At 48.3% G+C, this 16,813-nt stretch overlaps 2 long non-coding RNA genes across 3 annotated transcripts; both read left to right on the top strand.

Annotated features, from left to right (window-relative positions):
- The first annotated feature begins 587 nt into the window (after positions 1-587).
- Positions 588-1,341, top strand: LOC110678476. Of its 2 annotated transcripts, XR_002501651.1 has the most exons (3): positions 588-691; positions 752-857; positions 911-1,341. It is a non-coding gene; the product is annotated as an uncharacterized LOC110678476 (long non-coding RNA). The 2 variants fall into 2 exon arrangements; XR_002501650.1 differs by lacking the exon at positions 588-691 and having other exon boundaries at positions 702-857.
- An 8,386-nt stretch (positions 1,342-9,727) lies between these two features.
- On the top strand, positions 9,728-10,481 carry LOC110678770. Its single transcript, XR_002501926.1, has 2 exons — positions 9,728-9,997; positions 10,051-10,481. It is a non-coding gene; the product is annotated as an uncharacterized LOC110678770 (long non-coding RNA).
- The last annotated feature ends 6,332 nt before the right edge of the window (positions 10,482-16,813 follow it).

Below are 16,813 nucleotides of genomic sequence, written 5' to 3'. Positions count from 1 at the left end.
TTTTCAAATCAGCGGTACGAACTAGCACCGCCAAGCGGAGAAAGCGAGAACCTCAAAAACGTCACTATCCCCGACAAGTGACAGCTGCAGGACTCTATCGAAGGCTCTGCCACGTCATCGCCATTCGTCCAGTTCGCTCGATCGCGTTGGTCGCGACATCGCGTGTGAAATAGGATTCATCCTCTGGCCACAACCGGAAACCAACCGAGGACACGGGCATACGATCCAGTCGGTAAGCCAATCAGAACTGCTTAAGAATGTGCAATAATCAGATTCCCGTTCTGCAGACGTGAGACTCGGGATCGTCACACCACGAGGCCGGCAGTAGACGTCCAGAGCCGCCATTTTGCCGGACTGCGATTTCACCGGGCCTAGCACTAAGTTGACCATACGGCCAATTGGAGGACGAGAGTAGGCTATCACTACGGTCACCAAACGCTTCCATCGCGCCAGGAAGTAGACCGTGCGCCGTTCACGATACGGGAGAAATCGTGCCCTGTAATCCTGGAAACGGGAGCATGGAACTCGCCAGTGCACCGGATAGTGTCCTGGATGGGAGGAGCGGAGACCCGGAGTTCGACGACCAAAAATCGGTTCGGCGCGGAGTTGAGGCTTACGGCCACCATCAGGCGCAACGGGGTATCATTTGGAGAGCACTGGGAGTGGCAGCTCGTCCAGAAGGAGCTGGTCGGTGAGTACGAGTTTAACACGAAGAGAAGTGACCCCTTATTGAGTTTGCGATGTACCGTAGGTGAATTGCGGCCACAGATTCGCACCAAGTAGACCGTGCGGCCGATTGGAGGGCGAGAGTCGACAATCACTGCCGGGAACGGCACGAAGCAAAAACCCCTGAAAGGGTAGGTCACAACGCAATCCGTAACGCCAGCACAGCCTAACCGGTCGTGGATAGGGTTTTTGTTTTTGATTTCCAGTTTCATCATTCCGCTCGCTGCAGCAAGTCGACCGGGAATCACGAACGACACGACGCGCCAAGGCCTCTCGGACGGCCGGTAGTCGATTGAGGAAGCATCGCCGGAGAATTGCCCATCGGCGAATGACAGCAGCGAGAATCGGTGAGGAGTCGAGGACCAGTCGGAACGCCCCGGTCGGAGCGAATCCGGAATCGCGGATTGAACGCGGGTGCGGGTGCGATCGAAGGAAGGCACCGAGGAATGAGGTGCAGAGGCGTGGCGGCTGGTAGGAAGGGGCGCCCCATGAAGTAGTAAGTAAGAAAAGAAGAATACAAGTAGAAGTTTAAGAGAAAAGGTAGTAGGAGAAGGAATGTAGGAAGTAGAAGAGAGGAAATGGGTGAGGGAACCCAAAATATATGTATTAAATTGAGTTTTGGCACTGTTTTTGGATTTGTTGGTGCTGTGGCCCTCCAGTCTTTGTGTGATTTGCTTTTCGGTGGTTTTCGCTCTACCTGCTACCGGAGAACTCGCAACACTGGCGCCCAACTGAAAATCCACAAAATTTAGTACTACCGTTAGCGAATTTTTGGTTTGTGATTTAGCAAATTTGGTTTTGTGTTTTTGATTATCCGGCCTTGATAATCAACAAAATTTTAGCCCTTACGCATAAGTTAAGATATGGATTACACACATTTGACGGACGAAGAGGTCACGTATGAGTTGGCCCTACGTCATGTAGTTAATTTAGGACCTACCACTCATAGAGGCAAGGTCTTACGTCTCAAGGCACTCATGCAAGAGGAGTCCTTGCGAGATAACCAGCCTACGAGCTCATGCCATGTAATGAGTTCACAGTCAAACATTGAGCACTGTGAAACTCAAATACAACAGTTGAACATCAGCACGGAAGCGGCTATTCGCACTAACGATAGTGCATCCTTGAATAAAATCCGGACACGTCTTAATCATTATCGCGACCGTTTGCAATTGATCCGCCCTCCGGTCGAGCTGAAGGAAACACATGCTATGTTGTCCATGCATGTTAATGTGTTGTTAAGCAAAGTGGACGGTACAAGTGTAGTGAATGGTGTACAAATGGGTGAAAATGCGGTGAGAAATGCAACATCAACTGGCGCTGTGAGGAGGAACAACAACGACTCGGAAGGAGCTGTTGGAGGAATAGCGGAAGCCACAATCCCAGTTGGAAGCACCTCTATTCAAGACAATTCACCACCCCCAGCACCGCAACCACCTCTGATGTCATCGTTTTCGTGTGGACAAGGAAGAGGACTATTGTTTTATAGTTCTTTCCAAGCAGACCACGAAGACAGACGACAAGCGGAATCAAGACGGCAAAGCAGTTCACCACCCCCTCCCTACCTGGCCAGGGAGTATGCAGGATGGAATCAACAGGCAAGAGAAACCCCATCACAAGAAGCGCTGGAAGTGAGAATCAGACAGATGCAGGAGAGAGAAGAGCGGATGCGAGAAGAATGCCACAGGATGCGAGAAGAACTGGAGCGGTTGATCCGGAGAGAACGACCAGCACCGGAGCGAGTAGACGAGAGAAGGATGCAGAAAGCGGTGCATAACTGGCCGTTCAAGTTCCGAGGCGAGAAGGACACAACCTCACTGAACGTTTTCCTGGATCGTGTGGAGACGTTTGCAAGGTCGGAAGGCATGAGCGATGCCACACTTCTGAGCTCCATCAAGCACCTGCTGCAAGAGGATGCCATTGACTGGTACGCACGAGCAACTTCTCAGCAACTACTGCGTACCTGGGACGACTTCAAGAGAGAGATTCGAAGAGAGTTCTTGCCGAGCGGCTACTCGCAAATTCTGCGATTGGAGGCCAGCTTCAGATTTCAAGGAAGAGAGGAATCGTTTGCGAAATACTATCGCGACATTTCTGCGCTCTTTCGCTTTGTGGATCCACCGATTCCGGCCGATGAGAAGTTCTTCCTGGTGAAGAAGAACATGAACGAAAACTATGCGGCCATCGTAACAGCAGCCAGACCCCGCTCATTGGAAGAAATGGTTGAAGTATGTACCGGATACGACGAGACGAGGATGCTTCTGAACAGACAGCGTAGGATTCCGATTCCACACAGTGCGTTGCTGGAACCGAACTTCGCTACGCCTGTGGCGACTAACAGACCGGCTCCAATACATCAGCAACAACATCCTCAACGCTTCAGCAGAGTCCATGCGGTGGAAATTCAAGATAGCGCTCCTAGTTTCGAGACACCAGAAGATCAGGACGAAGACCATTGGCAGCACACCATCGACGAGTTGGCAGAGCAAGTCAACGCGTTGAAGATGAACTTGGAGCGGAGAACTACGCGACAAAATTTCACGCCAGGAAACGGAAGGCAGCATCGGTTTCCGGATAGGTTCAATCGTACCGAGGGAGACAGCTCACCTGTAATGCGACAGCAGTTGAGAGACACGCACATACCCGTGCAGCAGCAACGGTCGCAAGTTACTCCGTACCAGCCACGGCAACCAGAGCAGCAGCAAGAGCAGCCACAAAGGATGCAGAACTGGCAAGCGCGACAATGGAAACCAAGCTCGCTGGAAGGTCCGCAAAACTACAACCAGCGAAACAACTCTTTTCAGCAAGAGCCACTAAGACTGGTAGAACGCCAATCAGATGAACAACAGGAAGCAGACAACCAGCAACGACTGGTACTGGTTTGCTGGAACTGCGATGAGGAAGGCCATAGGTTTATGGATTTCCAAAGCCGCAAGCGATCCTTTTCTGCTATCGGTGTGGACGAAAAGGCTACTCGTTACGCAGCTGCTTTACATGCCGCACAGGTGCGGTAAACTACCCAGCGGAGAACCAGCAATAGAGGGGAGCAGCTCTCCGCACAGTATCGGAAACCCCTCCGATATTCCAGAATTTCGAAACATGAACTCGTTAATAATCAATCTTGGAAGCGACAATCGACCGCACGCCGTCATATCGGTGTTAGGGAAGGAGTTAACCGCTTTGCTAGACAGCGGAGCAAACTGCTCTCTGCTAGGAGGAAATAAGGCCAATCTGGCAGAGGAGTGCGGACTACAGAGAGGAACCGTCAAGGGCGGAATAAAAACGGCGGACGGCACGAAGCATAAAATCACCAATTTCGTCTATCTTCCCATTGTGTACAACAACCGCAACGAAGTGCTTCCAGTACTGCTGGTACCCTCGATCCCGGACTGCATCATCTTGGGAATGAACTTCTGGGACAAGTTCGGAGTAAAGGCAGTCTGTTGCGCAATGGAAGCAGAACAGGAACACAAAGGCGGCGAGGAACAGATGAAGCAGCTGACGCCGGAGCAAAAGAAGCAGTTGGAGCAGGCAATCCGGAAATTTCCTAGAGCTGTAGAGGGAACGCTGGGTCGCACGAAGTTATACGAGCATCACATCGACGTAGGCAACGCACCACCTCGCAAGCAACGGCATTATCCCATGTCGCCGTATGTTCTGCAGGAGGTGAACAGGGAGATCGACCGAATGATCGCACTCGATGTCATCGAGGAGGCACAGTTCTCGCCGTGGAACAATCCACTAGTCGCCGTGAAGAAGAAGACTGGGCAATATCGCGTCTGCCTGGATGCCCGTCACCTAAATTCCGTCATGGTAAATGAAGGCTACCCAATTCCGCAGATAGCAGCGATCACCAACAACCTCCGAAGCAGCAAATACATCTCGTCGATCGATCTCAAAGATGCTTTCTGGCAGCTACCGCTCCATCCACAATCGAGACCGCTGACGGCGTTCACCGTTCCATCCAGAGGCCACTTTCAATTCAAAGTGGTGCCTTTCGGACTGTGTACGGCCAGCCAAGCTCTAGCGCGGCTCATGACGCACCTGTTCGCTGATCTAGAGCCGCTGGTATTCCACTACTTAGACGACATAATCATCTGCTCGGAGACCTTCGAAAAGCACATCGCTCTGCTCGAAGAAGTAGCACGCCGGCTACGACAAGCGAATCTCACGATCTCTTCGGAGAAGTCCATGTTCTGCAGGAAGAGCATGAAATACCTAGGCTACGTGATCGACGAGCGAGGTTGGCGAGTAGATGACGAAAAGATTCAGGCCATCGTACAGTTCCCCACTCCAAATACCCGGAAAGAAGTGCAGCGGTTCCTAGGTGTCTGCAACTGGTACCGACGCTTCATCGCAGGATTCTCGCAGTTGGCATCACCGCTCACGAACCTAACATCGGCCAAGACGAAGTTCCGGTGGAATCCAGTAGCTGAAGAAGCCTTCCTCAAGCTGAAAGCAGCTCTGGTCTCTGCCCCGGTACTAGCGATGCCGGACTACAGCAAACCGTTCGCGATAGCGTGCGATGCCAGCGACACAGCGATCGGAGCAGTGCTAACACAAGAGACCGACGGCGAAGAACATCCGATCGGATACTTCTCGCAGAAATTGTCAGCGTCGGAGAGGAAGTACTCCGTCACGGAGCGGGAGTGTCTCGCGGTGATCCGAGCGATCGAAAAGTTCAGAGCCTATGTGGAAGGAATCAGGTTCGTCGTCCATTGCGATCACGCAGCGCTCAGCTACTTGAAGTCGATGAAGAACCCAACGGCCTTGATGAGCCGATGGCTGTTGCGGCTGAATGCGTTCGACTTCGAAATTCGGTACCGGAAAGGTTCTATCAACGTGGTACCGGATGCTCTGTCGAGAACGGTAGCAGAAGCAGTATTCACCGTAAACCAGGTGCAGGATCCGTGGTACAAGAAGCTGGTGGAGAGAGTGCAGACTGAAGGCGAGCGGTTTCCAGACTTCCGAATCGCAAACAACACCTTGTTCAAGAACTGCCGCTGCAAGGACGAGGTCGGAGCAGTATTCCACAGGTGGAAGCAGGTGGTACCCAAGGAAGAAAGGTTGCAGCTGATCCGGAGATTCCACGACGAACCGGCGTCCGCGCATTTAGGCCTCTACAAAACATGGCACAAGCTACAAGCCCACTACTATTGGCCGCAGATGCAGCAGGAAATCAGCGATTACGTGAGGAGCTGTCCAACTTGCAAAGCGTGCAAGGCACCTGGAACGAAGATGATGCCGCAAATGGGGAATCCCAAGCCGGCGAAGATCCCGTGGGAGATGATATCGGTGGACTTTGTCGGTCCGCTCACTCGTTCCAAGCGCGGGAACACGGTATTGTTGGTGGTAGTAGATTGGGTCAGCAAATACGTGATCGTCAAGCCAATGCGCGCAGCAGATTCACAGAAAATGGTGGAGTTCCTGGAAGAAGAGGTGTGCCTGAAGTTCTCGCGTCCACGGCTGATATTGTCCGACAATGGGAAGCAGTTCGAATCGATGGTCTTCAAGTCCTGGCTGGCGAAGAACAAGATCGGCCACATGAAGACAGCTTTCTACTGCCCACAGGTCAACAACGCGGAGCGCGTTAACCACGTCGTAATCACCTGCATCCGAGCATTGCTGGACGGCGATCATCGAGAGTGGGACGAGAAGCTACCGGCAATCACGGCAGCGATCAACGCGGCCAGGCACGAGGCAACGGGTGTGAGTCCGCACGAAGCGAATTTCGGACGACACCTACTGCTACACACGGACCTCTACACGCAGCAAGAACTGAACACGCCGGAAGACCCAAAAGTTGCACAGGATCTACGGCTATCAACGATTCGCCGAATACAGAAGCTGATCATCGATCGCATCAAGAACAGCCACCAGCGGGCGAAACAGCGATACAACCTTCGCACAAGATCGGTGGCGTTCAAAGTCGGAGATCTGGTATGGCGTCGTACATTCGTTCTCTCCTCAAAAGTGGATCAGATTACCAGTAAGCTGGAGCCGAAATTCGTTCCGGCAATAGTGAAGGAGATCCTCGGGACGAACTTGTACCTGCTGGAGGACGTGATGAGTGGGAAGAAAGGCAGATTCCATGCGAAGGACATTAAAGCGGATTAAGCGTAAAGTGTAAAGCTATGTACGCAGGCAGTGCCTGTCAACCAAGAAGCGAAAGCTGACAAAAACACCAAATGGGAGCAGTGACAACGAGCAGAGGCGAGCACAGTATCCACAATTCTGCTTCGCCTCAGCTATACCGATTAGGAGATTTCTGTAAGGATTTCCGTTCAAACGAACGAGGTTCCGAAACGTTCAAGCTATGTACACAGGCGGTGCCTGTTAACCAGAATCAGTAGCTGTCAAAAACACCAATTACTGGGAGATTTGACCACGAATGCTGAGAGTAAGAAACCGCTACAACAATGCTCCACTTCAGCAACACCAAGCAAGACTGCAAGGCTATAGCAAGGATTTCCGTTCATCCGAACGAGGTTCCACGACGATAAAGCTATGTCCACAGGCAAAGCCTGTCAACGATTAGTACCATACTCCAAAACACGTACCAAGCGGAAAAATGGCAAGAGTCAGGTGTGATGAGCAACAACTTCTTAACGACTACCTCTCCACCATGACGATTCGTCAGCTTCGTTGTAGCCAATAATCGTCGCCAAAAGTTGAACACGATTCGCGACCACATCAAGCAGAGAAGAAAACCAACATGCGGTACCAAAACACTTCCATCGCGCCAGGAGGTGTACCGTGCGCCGTTCGCGAAGCGGGAGAAATCGCACCCTACGTCTTTGGAAACGGGGAGTAGGGATCTCGGCAATGCACCAGATGTATTCTCTGATAGGAGGAGTTGAGACCCGGAGATCGACGACCAAAAATCGGTTCGACGCGGAGTTGAAGCTTACGGCCACTATCGGGCGCAGTGAGACAGCAACTGGAAGGCATTGAGAGGAGAAGGACGAAATTAGAGCCTACGGAAGGGCACGGGAGATTGGAACCCTGAAAACCATAGTGAGTAGGGTGGCTCCAAAGACCATCATCAAGAAGCGGACAAGCAAGCAGCCTACGGAAGGCAAGGGAGATTGGAACCCTGAAAACCATAGTGAGTAGGGAGGCTCCAAATACCATCATCAAGAAGCGGTCAAGTAAGCAGCCTACGAAGGGCACGGGAGATTGGAACCCTGAAAACCATCGTGAGGAGGGAGGCTCCAAATACCATCATCAAGAAGCGGACAAGCAAGCAGCCTATGTCAGGCGTGGGAGACTGTGACCCCGAAGTCCACAATAGGGAGACTCCAGATACCAGAAATAGACAGCGAGCAAAGTGCATCGTAGACCATATCCACAGCGAGCTGCCAACCAAGTAGAGGAAGCCCCACACCAAAACACACCAAATGGTCATGCCGTTCGCCGAACGAGATAAATCGAGCACACCATCTAGATTCGACCACCCACTACACAGAGCTATGAGTGGCACAACTACAAAGACACAAAACACGATCACGGTAATCCAAGCACATCCAAGACTGGATGAGTGCACACAAACCCTCAAGTGTTTCCAGTCAATTCAAATGCGTGGCCAAGGGTTAAAGATCTGGGGGTCGTCATGAAATCTTCATCCCAAGGTAACGCGACCAGGGGCGCGGTAAAACCCCATTCTCGGGCTCATGACGATTTAGTCGCGGAAATGCTTCTTTTCTCAGTTTTATGCACAAACCAAAACAAACCAATTTAGTCCTTGTAAAAAGTTTGTAAATATAGCTTCTATGTTTAGTGTGCGATTAAGCCTATTTTAGCCAATACAATAGGCTAGAATCCGATTTGATTGTTTTGCCGTAGTTTGCTCGGATTTGTAGAAGCTGGACAAGGACTTTGGTCAGAGACGATTTGAGAGGTCGAAGATTCTGCCAGGCGCAGCTGGCGTGATATTGAGTCTAGGATTAAGGTTATGCAGTTTAGGTGATTTGATTTGGCAAGCAACCAAGGCTTGCGTATATGAGTTTAGTTTACGGTATAAGGTTAAAGAACCAGAAGTAACTTGAGGTCTGCTCAAGCGTTTAGTTGACCGACTTGTCTCTGACCATCATCCTAGGAGGATGATTGAAAATTTTGTGAATTTTTCATAAATCGTTTGATCATCGATTTATGAAAAATTCTTCCGCTACGGTAGAGTTGTGTTACGTTTAGGTTAGTTTGTTTATCGTAACAAAATTAAGATTGTAAAGACAAAACTCAATTCCTTGTAAAACCTACGAAATTAGAATTAGTCGCCACGCACGCCTACATGAAAAAACATTTACTGCCATGCTGCACCATAATAACAACGGAAAACGGGAGATTATCATTCGTTCCGTGTATATCGCTTTCGAACAACAACCGCCGATTCAAAATACCGGCCGCTAAAAGCCTTTTCAAATCAGCGGTACGAACTAGCACCGCCAAGCGGAGAAAGCGAGAACCTCAAAAACGTCACTATCCCCGACAAGTGACAGCTGCAGGACTCTATCGAAGGCTCTGCCACGTCATCGCCATTCGTCCAGTTCGCTCGATCGCGTTGGTCGCGACATCGCGTGTGAAATAGGATTCATCCTCTGGCCACAACCGGAAACCAACCGAGGACACGGGCATACGATCCAGTCGGTAAGCCAATCAGAACTGCTTAAGAATGTGCAATAATCAGATTCCCGTTCTGCAGACGTGAGACTCGGGATCGTCACACCACGAGGCCGGCAGTAGACGTCCAGAGCCGCCATTTTGCCGGACTGCGATTTCACCGGGCCTAGCACTAAGTTGACCATACGGCCAATTGGAGGACGAGAGTAGGCTATCACTACGGTCACCAAACGCTTCCATCGCGCCAGGAAGTAGACCGTGCGCCGTTCACGATACGGGAGAAATCGTGCCCTGTAATCCTGGAAACGGGAGCAGGGAACTCGCCAGTGCACCGGATAGTGTCCTGGATGGGAGGAGCGGAGACCCGGAGTTCGACGACCAAAAATCGGTTCGGCGCGGAGTTGAGGCTTACGGCCACCATCAGGCGCAACGGGGTATCATTTGGAGAGCACTGGGAGTGGCAGCTCGTCCAGAAGGAGCTGGTCGTTGAGTACGAGTTTAACACGAAGAGAAGTGACCCCTTATTGAGTTTGCGATGTACCGTAGGTGAATTGCGGCCACAGATTCGCACCAAGTAGACCGTGCGGCCGATTGGAGGGCGAGAGTCGACAATCACTGCCGGGAACGGCACGAAGCAAAAACCCCTGAAAGGGTAGGTCACAACGCAATCCGTAACGCCAGCACAGCCTAACCGGTCGTGGATAGGGTTTTTGTTTTTGATTTCCAGTTTCATCATTCCGCTCGCTGCAGCAAGTCGACCGGGAATCACGAACGACACGACGCGCCAAGGCCTCTCGGACGGCCGGTAGTCGATTGAGGAAGCATCGCCGGAGAATTGCCCATCGGCGAATGACAGCAGCGAGAATCGGTGAGGAGTCGAGGACCAGTCGGAACGCCCCGGTCGGAGCGAATCCGGAATCGCGGATTGAACGCGGGTGCGGGTGCGATCGAAGGAAGGCACCGAGGAATGAGGTGCAGAGGCGTGGCGGCTGGTAGGAAGGGGCGCCCCATGAAGTAGTAAGTAAGAAAAGAAGAATACAAGTAGAAGTTTAAGAGAAAAGGTAGTAGGAGAAGGAATGTAGGAAGTAGAAGAGAGGAAATGGGTGAGGGAACCCAAAATATATGTATTAAATTGAGTTTTGGCACTGTTTTTGGATTTGTTGGTGCTGTGGCCCTCCAGTCTTTGTGTGATTTGCTTTTCGGTGGGTTTCGCTCTACCTGCTACCGGAGAACTCGCAACAACCTTATATTAAAAAAAACTGAAACTTTTATACATTATATTAATATTAACACACAGTATATTAATTTATACACAGCTTTTGTGTTGTTTATTTATTAAGCGTGTTCAATTTGCAGTGACTCACGAATACCGTTTGCAAAACTGTTAAAAATCAGTTATATGTTGTGATACCAATTATCTCCCCAAAACGTTGCACAATATCTGAACACTTCAATATATTGTTACAGTTTGCTATAGGTTATTCATACCATTCTATACCTATAGCTGTTCATGAAACGTTAACCTTTACCGCTACAAGATGTTTACCCGCACTGAGAAAAATCTACACATCAAGGTCGTGTGTTTTACTTATAGATTTGCGCAATGAGGAAAACCACATGATTTGAGTGTGGTAGCCATATGGACTTCATCATTGATTTCACGGTATAATAACATGTGTATCAACATTAGGTTGTCATGTGAAACACACATGAATTTCCAAATATTAAATCATGAAAACCAACTGATTTGCTTATTGAATTCGAAATGGAGTAGCTTTAGATAGTCATGTGTGATAGAACATAAATGTCAAGGGACTGAAAGAAGAAATTTGATAGAAAAACTTTTGCTTCCCAAAATATGGATCCGAGGCTCCTCTGCTTGTCGCAAGCTCTCTTGATTTTTTTTCAAACCCGTGAGCCAGCAACAAGCGGGGCGCCGCAAATCCATAATTTGGGAAGCCAGGGATAAGCATATTCCGTTTTTTCCGAAACTGAAAGCCAGGAAAATCTGTTAGTGGAATCCGATTTTTCTACTAAACTATACATTATAATCAATGTTTTCTTATAGAAAGGTAGAACTCTCGGATACAACTTCACTAATAAAAGAAAAATCGAATTCACACATTTTCATCTAACACTTTCAGCTTCAAACTTTGCTTCTTCTCTTTGGAAGCATGATGATGACTGTCGTTCGACACGAGGTCCAACCGCAATTCAGTTCACTATGTATCCCATGGGTTGATCACAAACAATTTAGAAGCTTTGAACATGGAAATCGATAGCATAGCTCATGGATTTCATCATAACAATCTCATTGCGCAAATCAATGAATCGACCAACTTGAACATGATGATTAGGACACAAGATAACCATAAGCAAAACACACTGAATCCGTGTTGGAGTGATGATCTATGCGTCCATAGGTTGACACATACGAATCTGAAGAGAAAGCTTCGGGAACTTATGTGGAAAAAATATGGAATCCCTGTTGTCGGTTGATGAATCAATCCATGAAGCAAAACACAGGAATTTAATGTGTAAGACACACGAAATTTGCAAGAAAATCATAGCAAATCGATATGGACGTTCATGAATCGATCCATAATTTTAAACACACAGATCGAGCGTGTGGATTTTTATCAGTGCGGATAAAAACGTATCATTCAGTGAATGGAATAAACCATTAATATACAATATAACGTATTGGATACAATACAGCGTATTGTAATCGAATGTCGAAGCAATATTATTCTTGTTTGGATATACAATTCAAAAACAATATAATATATTGTAACAGAACATTGTATTGTTTTTAATTGGTTTTATACCTTACAATTTTGGTCAAATTCCTATTTTCGCGTAAAACAACTGTTGCTTTTTACCCTTCTTACAACCATAAGAAGGGTATAAAGATCGCTTGAAAAACCGACTTTTGATCCGAGGCCCGGAGGGCCAAGTCTCATATACCAATCGATAGAGCTCGACGAACTGAGCACATGTCCGTGTGTGTGTATGTGTGTGTGTATGTGTGTGTGTATGTGTGTGTGTATTTTTTTTTTTTTTTTTTTTTTTTTTTTTTTTTTTTTTTTTTTTTTTTTTTTTTTTTTTTTTTTTTTTTAGTTTTAGAAGGTGGTAAATTACATTTACGAACTAACCCAGCGTTTCACGTTCGATATGGAGGCTAGTCATATCGAATTCGTCCATCGTGCGCCAGAGTGTCGGACTCCTTTATACCGACTAAAGTCCACCTTCGCCCACGAGCCATTCCCCCCGGAACTGCCTCTTGGCATTACTTCATGGGGGAGGCTATTGTGCTAAGCACTGCACTGCTCCTTCTTACGCTCCTGTACTTCCCTTGCTCTCTTCGTACTGCTGGCATCGCGCCAGGGCCATGTTTCTACTACCGCTTCTGTCATTGCTACGCTTCGTTGCTCTGCTGCGACGTGTTTGGGGCTGACATCTCGCCAGAGCCCTGCGCAACTGTTGCGCCTGCTGTTAATCCGCCGATTCTCGAGTTCTCCAGGTTGGACCAGTTGGATGCCGAGGTCGGTCCAGCGATTCCGGTTGGAGGGTAGCTTCCGGTTCACTGGCGCCCCGACGACCCAAAACTGGTGGTTGTCACGATCGCTACTCGGCATAGTCCCCGACGGTGGAGCTAGCCTACTCCAGCGGAGAGTTCCTAACGTAGGAATGTCTCCCGAAACCGATAACGTTACGCGTTTGTTCCCGCATCACTGCTGCTGACCGGTGAAGTGCCGAGGTCGATCCAGCGATTCCGGTTGGAGGATGGCTTCCGGTTCACTGGTGCCCCGACGACTTAAGCCGGTGACTCGCTACGGACTACTCAGAATAGTCCCCGACGGTGGATCTATCCTACTCCGACGAAGATTTCCCCGACGGCGGAAGATCTCCCGAACCGATGCTTTCCGGGCTGATGCCGAGGTCGGTTCTGCGATTCCGTGTGTGTGTGTATGTGTGTGTGTATGTGTGTGTGTGTGTTACAAAAAATGTCACTCAATTATCTCAGCCGTTTGTCAACCGATTTAAACACTTTTAGCTCTTAAAGAAAGCTACAACATTCCCATAGAACGCTATTGAATTTCATTGCGATCGGACATTTCGTTACAGAGTTATGATTCAAACAGTATCGTGAAGTACTAGAAAAAGCATATTCTAATATTTTCAACTGTCTGCATTTTGATCGATATCTCAGCCATTTTTGAACCAATTTAAGTTCTTTTATCGGCTAATGAAAGCTCTGACATTCAATCATAAGCCTTCAAATTTTCATTGAAATCGGATTACTAGTTTCAGAGATATCATTGGAAGAATTTTCTAAAGTAGTGGAAAAAAAAATTTCTCTGAAATATTCATTTTTTTACATTTTGATCAATTTCTCAGCTATTTTTAATCCAATTTCAGCTCTTTTTTCGTCGATTGAAAGCTCGGATATCATTCACAATCATATTGCAATCGAATTATAAATTACAGAGATAAAAATCATTATTTTCAAAAATCTCTAAAATTCCCCTTTTTACCCTTCTTACAACCATAAGAAGGGTATAAAGATCGCTTGAAAAACCGACTTTTGATCCGAGGCCCGGAGGGCCAAGTCTCATATACCAATCGATAGAGCTCGACGAACTGAGCACATGTCCGTGTGTGTGTATGTGTGTGTGTATGTGTGTGTGTTACAAAAAATGTCACTCAATTATCTCAGCCGTTTGTCAACCGATTTAAACACTTTTAGCTCTTAAAGAAAGCTACAACATTCCCATAGAACGCTATTGAATTTCATTGCGATCGGACATTTCGTTACAGAGTTATGATTCAAACAGTATCGTGAAGTACTAGAAAAAGCATATTCTAATATTTTCAACTGTCTGCATTTTGATCGATATCTCAGCCATTTTTGAACCGATTTAAGTTCTTTTATCGGCTAATGAAAGCTCTGACATTCAATCATAAGCCTTCAAATTTTCATTGAAATCGGATTACTAGTTTCAGAGATATCATTGGAAGAATTTTCCAAAGTACTGGAAAAAAAAAATTCTCTGAAATATTCATTTTTTTTACATTTTGATCAATTTTTCAGCTTTTTTTAATCCAATTTCAGCTCTTTTTTCGTCGATTGAAAGCTCGGATATCATTCACAATCATATTGCAATCGAATTATAAATTACAGAGATAAAAATCATTATTTTCAAAAATCTCTAAAATTCCCCTTTTTACCCTTCTTACAACCATAAGAAGGGTATAAAGATCGCTTGAAAAACCGACTTTTGATCCGAGGCCCGGAGGGCCAAGTCTCATATACCAATCGATAGAGCTCGACGAACTGAGCACATGTCCGTGTGTGTGTGTATGTGTTTTTTTTTTTTTTTTTTTTTTTTTTTCATGCATCTCTAGGAGTTAAAAAAATCTTCTCAAGACTGGCCTGTATTTGTTCATGCTCATGCCACAGTGTATGGTTTGGCACTGTGTGGGATTCGCAATGGGGCGCCTACCCACTAAAAAACAGTCTCCTAGGTACACCGTCACCGTAAAAAATTCTTCTCCGGCACCACCTTGCGGTATTACTTCGAAGAAGAGGCGACACATGCTACGCGCACCCTTCATTAAGCCCTTCGGCTCCATCATTAATTTGTTAGTTCCTAATCCATGCCATGCTGAGCCCTTCGGCTCCCATTAATAATTTGTTAGTATTCCTAGTTTGTGATCTAAACATGCCATATTCATGCCATATTCAGCCATTCGGCTCACGATACCATGGGTGCCAGAAACTCCCTGACGAAGGAAGTTCTCTCGGTGCTGGACGCATGCCATTTAGCACTCCAGGTTCTCGCGCACTATTCGGATAGTCCCCGGCGGTGAATCTACCCTACCCCGACGAAGACTTCCCCGGAGGTGGAAGTTCTTCCGGTACCGATGCTGCCCGGATAGGTGCCAAGGTCGATCCTGCGATTCCGGTTGGTGGATGACTTCCGGTTCACAGGTGCCCTGACGACCAATTTGGCAAGACAATTTACACCGTCTTCAGCTCAAGGCTGCACAGACTGAACAATCACAAACATTAGGCAACGGACAACACGAAACACCCAGTAGCCCAATGATGAATTTTTCGTTTGACGAAAAGTTTCCACCGACTGGAGTGGGAATCGAACCCACACTTCATGGCACAATATGCCTAAACGACTGACGCCGCTAACCGCACGGCCACGAAGCCTACAATTTCCGGGGCTTTTCCACGATCTACTCGGTCTTGTCCCCGACGGTGGATCAAGCTTACCTACCGGTTGGGTGCCGAGGTCGGTTCGGCGATTCCGGTTGGAGACTGACTTCCGGTTCACCGGCTTGTTCCTCCCTCCACTTCCGCTGAAGCAATGACATTATTTTCGTCACCGCCATGTTCACCGCGTTCCACATCACCTCATCGCTACACATTCTATCCACTACGTTGTCTACGGTTACGTCAGCACCGCAGACCGCTGTCATCTCGCTACGTTCCGCAGCAAAACGTGGACACTCGAAAATGACGTGTTCCGGCGACTCCTCTACGACTGGGCACTCAGCGCAGAGCGGCGACTCTGCGTGGCCGAACCTGTGCAGATATTTCTTGAAGCAGCCGTGACCTGACAAGAACTGCGTCAAGTGGAAGTTGACTTCTCCATGGGATCTGCTCACCCATTTCGCCAGATTTGGAATAAGGCGATAAGTCCACCTTCCCTTCTCAGCGGTATCCCACTCGCGTTGCCATTTCACCATCGTGTCGGCTCGGGCAATCTTCCGGGCTCCTCTAGTACTACTAGCTTCGTAGCACTCCTTATCCTCTTCCAAAACGTAGCCGATAGGGACCATTCCGGCAATCACGCATACTGCCTCCGAAGATATGGTTCGGTAGGCACTCGCTACCCGCATGGCCATCAGCCTATACGTGCTGCTAAGCTTGACTCGGTTCCTCTTCGTCTTCATTGCGGTTCCCCACGCCGGGCTAGCGTACCTCAGGATCGACGTAGCCACGCTAGACAATAGCCTCCGCTTACTGCTGCAAATCGCCGAGTTATTCGGCATGATCCTGGACAGCGCCGTGACTGCCCTTGCTGCTTTCTCGCACGCGTAATCGACATGGCAGTTGAAGTTCAGCCGATCGTCGATCATTACGCCGAGGTGTTTTAGCTCCCGCTTTGAGGCTATGGTGTGTTCTCCCACTGTAATCTCAGCCTTCTGCACCACTTTTCGATTGCTGATAAGCAACAGCTCCGTTTTTTGGTGGGCTATCACCAGTTTCTTCTCGTACATCCAGTTTTCGACTGCGTCCACTGCTTCTGTAGCGAGAACCTCCACCCTTTCCAGTGAGTCACCAATGACCACAAGCGTGATGTCGTCTGCAAATCCAACGATTTTGACGCCTGTTGGCAGCCTAAGCGTCAGCACTCCGTCGTACATAGCATTCCACAACGTTGGACCC

This window comes from Aedes aegypti, chromosome 3 (assembly GCF_002204515.2).
Source record: "Aedes aegypti strain LVP_AGWG chromosome 3, AaegL5.0 Primary Assembly, whole genome shotgun sequence".
NCBI classification, from domain to species: Eukaryota; Metazoa; Arthropoda; class Insecta; order Diptera; family Culicidae; genus Aedes; species Aedes aegypti.
Note: the sequence above shows the minus strand (reverse complement) of the source record. Positions and strands in the feature narration are given on the sequence as shown.